General features: G+C 40.3%; 1 protein-coding gene across 1 annotated transcript in view; it reads right to left on the bottom strand.

The window, feature by feature from the left end:
- Positions 1-10,699, bottom strand: part of HTR2A (5-hydroxytryptamine (serotonin) receptor 2A, G protein-coupled) — a 92,945-nt gene that overhangs the window by 6,440 nt on the left and 75,806 nt on the right. The gene's annotated exons all lie outside the window — the stretch shown is intronic.

Raw genomic sequence — 10,699 nt, 5'->3', positions numbered from 1 at the left:
TGCCCCCCCCTCCACCAGCCTGGTTGCCCCTCACTGCCCCCCCTGCCGGCCTGGTCACCCCATGCAGCCTGGTGTTCGGTCATCCGTCCGGTTGTTTTGGTAGTGACAGCCCCTGGCTTTTTATATATTAGGATTATTGCCCTAGCTTGTTTGGCTCAGTGGATAGAGTGTCGATCTGTGGACTGAAGGGTCCTGGGTTTGATTCCAGTCAAGGGCACATGCCCGGGGTGCAGGCATGATCCCCAGTAGGGGGCATACAGGAGGCAGCCAATCAATGATTCCCTCTCATCATTGATGTTTCTATCTCTCTCTCCCTCTCTCTTCCTCTCTGCAATCAATAAAAATATATTTAAAACAAAAAAGAGTATTATTGACTATATTTCCTATGCCGTACTTTACATCCCTTATGGCTATTTTGTAACTACCCACTTGTACTTCTTAATCCCTCATCTTTTACATCCAGCCCCTTAACCCCTCCTCACTCTGGCAACCGTCAGTCTGATCTCTGTAGCTATGAGTCTGTTTCAATTTAGTTTGTTCATTTACTTTATTCTTTAGATCCCACATATAAATGAAATCATAGAGTATTTGTCTTTCTCTGATTGACTTATTTCATATAGCCAATACCATCTAGGTCCATCCATGTTGTTGCTGATGGTAAGATTTTATTCTTTTTTATGGCTGAGTAATATTCCATTGTACATATGTACCACAACTTTTTTTTTATCCACTTGGGTTGCTTCCATATCTTGGCTGTTGTGAATAATGATGCAATGAACATAGAGGTAGCCTTCAGGAAACTCTTGATCATAAAAGTTAAGACATGATTTCTAAAAAGAATGTTTTGTTTTCCAAGTGTTTGAACATATAACTGTTAAAGGTGTTTCCTGTACTCATCTACAAGGTCTTTGTTTCACAGTGTAGTTGTTCATTGATTAAAATAGATGATTTGGAGTAAAACAGACCTGGATTTGAGTCTTGGCCCTGGTTCTTTGCTCCTGGGCCAGTAACTTCACCCCTGGAGGCCTCAGTGCCTCATCTATCACCACTAATGTGGTGAGGTTAAACAAATTAAATACACAGAGACCTAGAACAGTGATTAGTTCAGAAAAATTATTCTCCCAATGAGAATAGCATTCTCTATAGAATTTGTCATATTGAATACATTAACTTCATTTTTTCTAATTTTGTTCTATTTCACTTTGTTTGTATATGCTAGTTTTTAATATATAATGTATCTTAAACCAAAAGAAGCTAAAAAGCATTTTGGTTATTGGCCACACAGTTAATAATGATGTAATTATTAACTTCTGCCAGGGTGACAAAGGGACTCAATTTAATTTTGTATAGCTTGAACTGTTGATTGCTTTTCAAATGTGATAAATTATAGCCATTACTATTAGTCATGATACACATAAACAAAATATCAATTGTTCAAAAAAGTTGTATTATTTTGTCATTAAACTTGGGTGTGTACCTTGAGAGCTTTTTTCCATCTTTGCTTGTGACCTGGTGATTTATATAAGTGGTAATTCTCAATTAAACAGAATATGGGATTACTTAAAACACCAAATTTTTTGATAATTTTAAATTCAGGTAAGTGTTCTTGTTTGGGGAGAATGAACACACACACACACACACACACACACACACACACACACACACACACCCTTCCATAATGGCTCACCTTCTGTGGTCAAAAAGGGAAAGCCTGAGGGAGCCATCTCACTGTAGTAGAGATTCTTCCCTTTGCTGCCTGGGATGAAGAGCCATTTTAAAGTGGATGTGGCAAGAGGGCACAGGCAGCCTGTGTAGAAGGGGGACCTTGATTTGGAGGGGGAGAATCAACTGATTAGGTCTTTCAATGGCCCATTCCTCTTTATGTATAACAAAAATATCCTAAATACTCTCATACACCATTCTTTTTCAGAGCCTCCCTCATAATAGCGGTCAGCAAGGGTTTGTGAAAAGAATAAGTAGATAGTTAAAGCAATACTCTATAAAGGATGGTAAGAAATTTTACATCAAAGAATTAAAACACTTAGGTAGGCTTTCTGGGTACAATAAGCAGTTCAAAAACACTGAAAGATGACCTCACTGGCTTATATCCAAGGTTATGGTCATAGCCATTTTCAGTGCATTGATTTTCTGGATGCTTTATTTGATAATAGCTGCTTTGGGAGACCTGATATTTCTCACTTGAAATTTCTGCATATAAAGCATTTTTCTTTATGAACAAACACAAAGTAGCTTGAACTATGTGACTCTGCATTTTGTTTAATACACTTTTTCTGGTGAGTGGAAAATAGCAATCAAAATTCAATATCTGTAGTGGACCCTCCATACACATTTTAATTTCTCTTTATTGCAACTCAGACAATGAAATGAATGGGAATAAGAAACTTAGAAACACATAGGCCTTGGCTGGTGACTTTCTTTTAGGGTAGTCCTGCTTACTCTTTGCACATAAATTAGTTTGCACCTCTGGTAAATATCTTGCCACAGTCTGGGTAAATGGCCTTAACACTGAAGCACTGTGAAAGATAAGCTTTATTCCTTTTTTTAAAAATTAGCAATTAGTTTACTGATAGTTGATTAGTAACTTCCATGATCCAGTCACACAGTGAGTGAGCAACTATATATTGAAGCCTTATTCCATGATGGATACTGTTTATTGTATTTTGGCCAACATAATCCTTATATAAAACTAATTTTTCTAGTTCTGGTTTGCTTTAGGAAAACTTTAAAAAAAATCTATTATTGTTGAAAGTATTACATATGTCCCTATCTGCCCCCCGCCCCCCACTGACTCCATTAGTCCTCCCCTGCCCTCTGCCTCAGGCCTTCACCACCCCATTGACTATGTCCATGGGTTATGCATATACGCATACAAGTTCTTTGGTTGATCTCTTCCATCCCACATACCCACCCTCCCCTGCCTTCCCTCTGCGATTTGATAGTATGGTCCATGCTTCTATGTCTCTGGATCTATTTTGTTCATCAGTTTATTTTGCTCTTTAGATTCCACATATGAGTGAGATAATGTGATACTTGTCTTTCTCTGACTGGCTTATTTCGCTTAGCATAATATTCTCCAGGTCCCTCCATGCTGTCTCAAAGAGTAAGAAAACCTTCTTTCTTACAGCTGCAGAATACTCCATGATGTATATGTACCACAGCTTTTTTACCTACTCATCTAATGATGGGTACTTGGGCTGTTTCCAGATCTTAGCTATTGTAAATTGCGCTGCTATGAACATAGGGGTGCATACATTCTTTCTGATTGGTGTTTTGGGTTTCTTAGGATATATTCCTAGAAGTAGGATCACTGGGTCAAATGGCAGTTCCATATTTAATTTTTTGAGGAATCTCCATACTGTTTTCCATAATGGCTGCACCAGTCTGTATTCCCACCAGCAGTGTACTAGGGTTGCCTTTTCTTCACATCCTCACCAGCACTTGTCATTTGTTGATTTGTTGATGGTAGGCATTCTGACAAGTGTGAGGTAATACCTCAGTGTCTGTTTAATTTGCATCTCACTATGATTAGTAACATTGAGCATTTTTCATATGTCTCTTGGCCTTCTGTATGTCCACTTTGCAGAGTGTCTATTTAGGTCCTTTGCCCATTTTTTAATTGGATTGTTTGTCTTCCTTTCGTTAAGTTGTATGAGTTCCTTACATATTTTGGATATAACTCTTTATCAGATGTATCATTGCCAAATATGTCCTCCCATATAGTGGGCTCCCTTTACATTTTGTTAATGGTTTCTTTTGCTGTGCAGAAGCATTTTTTTAAAATGTAGTTCCATTTGTTTATTTTTTTCTTAGTTTCTTTTGCCCTAGGAGATGTATCCACAAATATATTGCTATGAGAAATGTCTGAGATTTTTCTCCTTATGGTTTCTTCTAGGATTTTTATGGTTTCATGCCTTACATTTAAGTAATTTTATCCATTTTGAGTTTATTCTTTAATAATATTTTTTATTTTAAAATATGTTTTTATTGATTTCAGAGAGAAAAAGAGGAGAGAGAGATAGAAACATCGATGATAAGAGAGAATCATTGATTGGCTGCCTCATGCACACCCCCTACTGGGGATTGAGCCTGCAACCCAGGCATGTGCCCTTGACTATAATCGAATCTGGGGCCCTTCAGTCCGCAGGCCAAACCAGCTAGTGCATTTTGAGTTTATTCTTGTGTATGGTTTAAGTTGGGGGTCTAGTTTCATTGTTTGCATTTATCTGTCCAATTTTTCTAACACCATTTATTGAAGAGACTATCTTGATTCCACTGTATGCTCTTGCCTCCTTTGTCAAATATTAATTGGATATAATGGCTTATGTTGATGTCTGGGGTCTCTGTTCTGTTCCATTGATTTATATGCCTGTTCTGGTGCCAGAACTAGGCTGTTTTGATTACAGTGGTCTTGTAGTATAACTTGAAATCTGGTATTGTGATTCCTCTAACTTTGTTTTTCTTTCTCAAGATTGCAGCTGCTATTTGGGTATTTTCTGGTTCCACATAAATTTTTGAAGTATTTGTTCTAGATCTGTGAAATATGCCATTGGTACTTTAATAGGGATTGCATTGAATCTATAGATTGCTTTGGGTAGTTAGGATACTTTAATGATGCTAATTCTTTCTATCCATGAACATGGTATATCCCTCCACTTATTTCTATTTTCCTCTTTTTCTTTTTTCAATGTCCAGTACAAGTCTTTTACCACCTTGGTTAAGTTTATGTCTAAGTATCTTTTTTTTTTTTTCAATGGTAAATGGGAGTGCTTGTTTAGTTTCTCTTTCTGAGAGTTCATTATCTAATCTAATAAAAGAGAACATGCAAATTGACTGTACCTTTGCTAGGCCCCAAGCCATGCCCACCAGCCAATCAGAGCGACTATATGCAAATTAATCCAACCAAGATGGCGGCCATCTGCCACAGAGCTGGAGCAAGCAGGAGGCTTGGTTTCCCCAGGCGATGGAGGAAGCCAAGCTTCCCGCCATCCCTGAGCCCGTGTGGCATCTGCTAAAGGCAACAAAGTTTCAATTATAGAAGATAAACAAATCCCATATACCTGCTTCCAGCCAGCCTCCACTGGGAGCTTGGGTGGCTGGGGGCAGTGGCCAGCCTGCAAACAGGCATCAGCCCCACACCCAGGCTGGCCAGGCACCCCAACGGGGACCCCAACCCTGAAGGGGCTGTGGCCAGTCTGCAAACAACCATCAGCCCCTCACCCAGGCTGGCCACACCCTCATGGGGTGAGCGTCCCTGCTGGGGGTCTTGGGCAGCCTGCAAACAGCCATCAGCCCCTTACCCAGGGTGGCCACACCCTCAAGGGGTGAGAGTCCCTGCTGGGGGGCTTGACCAGCCTGCAAACAGCCCTCAGCCCCTCACCCAGGCTGGCCAGGCACTCCAGCAGGGACCCCCACCCTGAAGGGGGTGTGGCCAGTCTGAAAACGGCCCTCAGCCCCTCATACAGGCTGGCCAGGCACCCCAGTGGGACCCCCACCCTGATCCGGGACACCCTTCAGGGCAAACCAGCCAGCCCCCACCCATGCACCAGGCATATAATAAAAGGGTAATATGCAAATTGACCCTAACAGCAGAATGACTGGGAATGACTGGTCACTATGACACACACTGACCATCAGGGGGCAGGCGCTCAATGCAGGAGCTGCCCCCTGGTGGTCAGTGCGCTCCCACAGGGGGAGCTCTGCTCAGCCACAAGCCAGGCTGATGGCTGCCAGCCCAGCAGTGATGGTGGGAGCCTCTCCTGCCTCCTCAGCAGTGCTAAGGATGTCTGACTGCAGCTTAGGCCTGGTCCCCACTGGCAAGTGGACATCCCCCAAGGGCTCCTGGGTTGCCAGAGGGATGTCTGACTGCCAGCTTAGGCCCGATCCCCTGGGGAGCGGGCCTGAGCCAGCAGGTGGATATCCCCTAAGGGGTCCCAGACTTTGAGAGGGCACAGGCTGAGCTGAGGGACCCCCCCGAGTGCACAAATTTTTGTGCACTGGGCCTCTAGTTGGGGTATAAAAAAACATCGATTTTTGGGTGTTAATTTTGTATCCTGCTACATTGCCAAATTCATTTATTAAATCACGTAGTTTTTGGTGGAGTCTTTAGAATTTTCTATGTACAATATTATGTCACCTACAAATAATGAGAGTTTTACTTCTTCCTTTCCAATTTGGATAGCTTTTATTTCTTCTTCTTGTCTGATTGTTGTGGCTAGGACTTTCAGTACTATGTTGTATAAGAGTGGTGAAAGCTGACACCCCTGTCTTGTTCCTGTTGTTAGGGGAAATGGTTTTAGTTTTTGCACATTGAGTATGATGTTAGCTGTAGATTTGTTATATATGGCTTTTATTTTGTTGAGATTTGATCTTTCTCTTCCCACTTTGCTTATATATTTTTTTTAATCAAAAAAAGGGTATTGGATTTTGTTGAATGCTTTTTCTGCATCTATTGATATGATCATGTGATTTTTATCTTTCAATTTTTTATGTGATGTTTATTGATTTATGAATATTGTACTAGCCTTGCATTCCTGGAATAAATCCCACTTGATCATGTTGTATGATCTTTTTAATATATTCTTGGATCCGATTTGCTAATATTTTGTTAAGGATTTTAGCATCTATGTTCATCAGGCATATTGGCCTGTGGCCCACTGGCTGGGAGTTTGACAGGATCAGGCTAACTTTCCCACAGCAAAGCAGAGAATTGATGGAGAGGGAAAGAAACCTGCCCTCTATTCCTCCCCAATTTGTACACGAGTTACCTGAAACAAACAAAAAAAAGGTAAATCTCCAAAAATGTTTTAAACCTCATGTTCCATCCAAGGCAATATATAATACTTGGAAGAAATGCTCATTCTCCCTTAAGGATAAGCAGTTGTTCATTGCTCAAGCTGGTGGCTTAATTGTCCCTGTCATTGCTTCCTAGAAAGGCAATCTCTTGCTCTTCTGACCTAATTCTTTTTCCTGTCTGTTTCCCAGTCCAGAAGTTGTGCTTTCTATATGATAATCTTGCACTGAAGGATAAAGAGACTGAATTCTGACTTGTTGAATATGGATTTTCAGCGTTATTGCAACATCTGAAAGGCCACGCAAGTCCTCATTCCAGGGCAGATTGACTTCCATCGACCACCTCTTCCTCTGACAATATGTTACAAAACCCAAATAGAATCTGAATGACATAATGGAATTTGAAAAAGTTATCAGAACCTTGTTTTGCCATTGGAGTCACAAGTAATAGCATCTTTTCAAGTTCTTTCGTTTGACTTGTCATCCACTATTCCTTCCTCTTTAAATAATTGAATTATACTATTCACAAACAATGGAAATGTGTTCTTTTCTAAACTGCATATTTAGCAACATGCTCATGAGCAAAGATTAATTTACACAAAAGATCATCTCTGTGCCACATTCTTGAGCCTCATTTTAAAAGTATTACCTCCTTTCCTCCATTTGTTTTAAAGGGGACAGATTTTTGGAGTCATTCTTTCTGAAAGCTTAGAGAATGAGTCCTACATGTGATGTTTCATTTCAGACTAGAGGCCCAGGGCACAAAATTCATGGGGGGGGGGGGGGTCGTCCCTCAGCCCAGCCTGCACCCTCTCCAATCTGGGACATCCCTCTCACAATCTGGGACTGCTTGCTCCTAACCACTCGCCTGCCTGCCTGCCTGATTGCCCCTAACCACTTTGCCTGCCAGCTGGATAGCCCCCTAATCGCTCCCATGCTGGCCTGATTGATGCTTAACTGCTCCCCTGCTGGTATGATCGTCCCCAACTGCCCTCTCCTGCCAGCCCGATCTCCCTCAACTGCCTTCCCCTGTGGAGCTTAGGGGACTGGAGGACTCTAGCTGGATGAGGTGGGGCTGAGGGGACTGGGTGAGGCAGGGCTGAGGGGACTAGGGTACTGATGCTAGATGATGTGGGGCTGAGCAGACTGGGGGACTCTGGCTGGATGGGGCACGTGGTGCCTGCCATCCCCTAGCGGGGCTGAGGGGACTGGGTGCTGCCATCTTGTGGCTGTGGGCACTGCCATCTTGTGAGGGTGTGATGGGCAATTAGCATATTCCCTCTTTATTAGATAGTATACTCTGGTCTGGAATGTGTGTAGAGACAGTTATGATGAGTTTAAAACAGATGCCCACATAATCCAGGCCAATGGGCATTCAGTTCTCCTTCCTCCAGCCTCTCTTATACACAGCTTCCTCAAATACCACATAGATCTTATATCATGAAGCACCACAGCTTCTCTAATACTTGAGCCAGTACAAATTACTGAGAACTCTCTCCAAAATCTTTGTGATTGGGTCTTACTGTGATTATTCAACTTTCTCAGTTTTTTTAATTAAAACATTTTAATGTTGACATAATTGCATGTGGCCCCCTTTTCCCTGCCCTTTGTCCACCTCCAACAACTCTGAGACCTCCCTCTTCCTTGGCCTTCACTAAACTATTGTCTGTATCCAGGGGGTATGCATATATATTCTTTAGCTAATTCCTTCACCTTCTTTATCTGGTCACCCCCAAAACCTCCCCTCAAGCATTGACCAGTCTGTCCCATGTATCCATGCTTCTGGTTCCATTTTGTTCATCAGTTTATTTTGTTCATTAGATTCCACATATTAATGAGATCACATGGTATTTGTCTTTCTCTTCCTGACTTAGCATATTACTCTTCTGGTCCATCCATGTTGTTGCAAAGGGTAAAAGTTCCCTCTTTTTTACACCTGCATAATATTCCATTATGCAGGTGTAAAAAATGAATGTGCCATAGCTTTTTTATTCACTCATCTACTGATGGGCACTTAGGTTGCTTCTAGAACTTGGCTATTGTAAATAATACTGCTATAAACATAGAGATGTATATATTCTTTCTGAATGGTGTTTTGGGATTCTTAGGATATATTCCCAGAAGTGAGATTGCAGATAAAAACTCAGTTTCATTTTTTGAGGAAACTCCATACTGTTTTCCACAGTGGTTGCACCAGTCATTCAAACCAACAGTCCACAAGGGTTCCCTTTACACCACATTCTCGCCAGCATTTGTTGTTTGTTGATTTATTGATAGTAGCCATTCTGACAGGTGTGAGGTGATATGTCATTGTAGTTTTTATTTGTATTTCTCTGCTGATTAGTGATATTAAACATCTTTTTCATGTCCTTTTTGAAGAAGTATTTATTCAGGTCCTTTGATCATTTTTCAATTGGATTGTTTGTCTTCTTGCTATTTAGTTGTATAAGTTCTTTATATATTTTGGAAATTAACCCCTTATTGGATGTATCATTGGCGAATATGTGTTCCATACAGTGGGTTCTCTTTACATTTTGTTGATGGTTTCTTTTTAGCTTGATGTATTCCCATTTCTTTATCCTTTTCTGAGTTTTCCTTGTTCTCACAGATATATTGGCAAAAATATTGCTCTGGTGGAAGATGTCTGAGATTTTACTTCTTATGTTTTCTTCTAGTATTTTTTATGGTTTTGTGACTTACATTTAAGTATTTTATCCTTTTTGAGTTCATTATTGCGTATAGTGTAAGTTGGTGGTCTAGTTTCATCTTTTTTGCATGTGTTTGTCCAATTTTCCCAACACCACTTATTGAAGAGACTGTCTTGACTCCATTGTATGCTCTTGCCTTCTTTGTCAAATATTAATTGAGCATAATGGCTTGTGTCAAAATTTCTGGGTTCTCTGTTCTGTTCCAGTGGTCTATATGTCAGTTCTTGTGTCAGTACTAGGCAGTTTTGAGAAAAGTGGCTTTGTAATATAGCTTGATATCTGGTATTGTGATCCCTCCAACATTGTTCTTCTTTCTCAAGATTGCTGAAGCTATTCGGGGTCTTTTTTTTTATTCCAGATGAATTTTTGGAGAGTTTGTTCTAGATCTTTGAAGTATGCTATTGGTATTTTAATGGGGATTGCATTGAATTTATAGATTGCTTTGGGTAGTATGGACATTTTAACGATATTGGTTCTACCAATCCATGAACCTGATATATTCTTCCATTTGTTCATGTCTTCCTCTCTCTTTTTTAGCATCCTGAAATTTTCTGAGTGCAGGTCCTTTATCTTCTTGGTTAAATTTATTCCTAGGTGTCTTAATTTATTTTTCGTTGCAATGGTAAACAAGATTGCTTTTTTAGTTTCTTTTTCTGTGAGTTCATTATTGGTGTATAGAAAAGCCATAGACTTATTAATTTTGTATCCTGCTACATTGCCGAATTCATTTATTAAGTCTACTACTTTTTTGATGAAGTCTTTGGAGTTTTATATGTACAATATCATGTCATCTGCAAATAAGGACAGTTTTACTTCCTCTTTTTCAATTTGGATGCATTTTATTTCTTCTTCTTGTCTGATCGCAATGGCTAGTACTTCCAGTACTATGTCAAAGCCATAGGCAGCAAAATAGCTGACATTTGTCATAGCAATATCTTTACTGATACAGCTCCTAGGGCAATGGAAACTAAAGAGAAAATAAACAAATGGGACTATATCAAAATAAAAAGCTTCTGCACAGCAAAAGAAACCATCAACAAAACAACAACAAAGCCCACTGCATGGGAGAACATATTTGCCAATGTTATCTTTGATAAGGGTTTAATCTCCAACATTTACAGGGAACTCATGCAACTTAACAAAAGGAAGATAAACAACCCAATCAAAAAATGGGCAATGGA

This window comes from Myotis brandtii, unplaced genomic scaffold (genome assembly GCF_000412655.1).
Source record: "Myotis brandtii unplaced genomic scaffold, ASM41265v1 scaffold15, whole genome shotgun sequence".
Lineage (NCBI taxonomy): Eukaryota > Metazoa > Chordata > Mammalia > Chiroptera > Vespertilionidae > Myotis > Myotis brandtii.
The sequence above is the reverse complement of the archived record's forward strand: the minus strand, read 5'-3'. Positions and strand labels throughout refer to the sequence as shown.